The 1342-nt window shown below is 42.0% G+C and overlaps 1 protein-coding gene across 1 annotated transcript in view; it reads right to left on the reverse strand.

Moving 5' to 3' along the window:
* The window catches only part of Polr3g (RNA polymerase III subunit G), a 40993-nt gene that overhangs the window by 27404 nt on the left and 12247 nt on the right, over nt 1–1342 (reverse strand). The window lies entirely within an intron of this gene.

Raw genomic sequence — 1342 nt, forward strand, 5'->3', positions numbered from 1 at the left:
TGAGTTCAAAAATATATAATTTCTCAACTATGTAAGACAATAAGGATGCAATATGAATTATATAAGGGGCTTCACAGATCTAAACGAACAGAGGCAGCAGTACTGTGAGCCAACTTATCAGAAAGATACAGGTAAGGAGATAAAGAGATTTAGGGAGTGGTGATCACAGGGCAAGATCCCACCCAACTAAGTTTTTGTGCTTACAAATGCAGGCAGTTTTCTGAGTTCAAGGTCAGCCTGGGACAGAGGGTGTTTAGGTCCAGGACCAGGCATGGTAGGAAAGGTAACTCCAGCTCTTAGAACGTTTTCTAGCAGCCATCCAGAGAGAACTGCTTGGAGAGCGTGGCTTTTAGAATTTTTTTCTGGCTTTCTGCTTTTCATCAGAAAACCCAATAATTACTTTTAGAACTTTTCTAACAGCATTTCTGACTTGGTCAGAAAATCCAATAATTTTTTTAGCAGCTTTTCTGACTTTGATTCGAAAACCTATGAGCTATTCAGAAAGCATTTAGAATGTTTTCTATTGCGAGGGAGCTGTCGTCTCTAGCAGGGAGCTGTCTCTAGCAGGGAGCTGTCGTCTCTAGCAGACTACAGAGCTACCTATCTCAAGCAGGACGCAGGCCATCAGCTTGGACCCCATGACTGGACTTCAAGCCATTTGTTCCACCGTTCTCAAACACCCCTTCTCTCAGAACCCCTCTCCAAGTTGGGGCTAGTCCTTGGCATACACCTAAGCCTCAGGAGACATCAGAGAAGAGCAAGTGAAATGAAAAGAACCCAGGGACTAGGAAGGACACATGATGTGAGACAGTGTTATCTAGAGATGACACAAGCCACATCCATGAAATCTCAACAGTGTTGTTGTCAAAACTGACCTGCATAAGGATAGCAGCAGCTGGAATGCCAACATGGATGAGGGTACTCAATCCCAAAAGACACCGCCCCTGCCTCTCCATAAAGAGCTATAGTCAACTAATCATTGCAGAGAGGGAAAATCAACTTTCTCCAAGAACAAGGCCCCTGATAGGGTATCCGGTTTCTAGTAGTCAGCCCTTCACACATACACATGAGCACCATTAAACAGACCCAGGAGGCTGTGCATGCATGTGTACACGTGTGTTTATGTTGTACATATAAAGTGCATACATATAACAACAACAGTTATAGAAGAGGTCATGAATTTGAGAGGGAGTGAGGAGGGTATAAGATGAGTAGGAGTGACAATGATGGAATCATATGTAAGATTCTGGAAATGATACGCAAAACTCTCAAAAAAATCCAAACTATTTAAATGGTTTTTTAAAAAGCATAATCTCTTTATGTGTGTATGTTTTTTTTTTTT

Source organism: Mus pahari, chromosome 11 (genome assembly GCF_900095145.1).
Source record: "Mus pahari chromosome 11, PAHARI_EIJ_v1.1, whole genome shotgun sequence".
NCBI classification, from domain to species: Eukaryota; Metazoa; Chordata; class Mammalia; order Rodentia; family Muridae; genus Mus; species Mus pahari.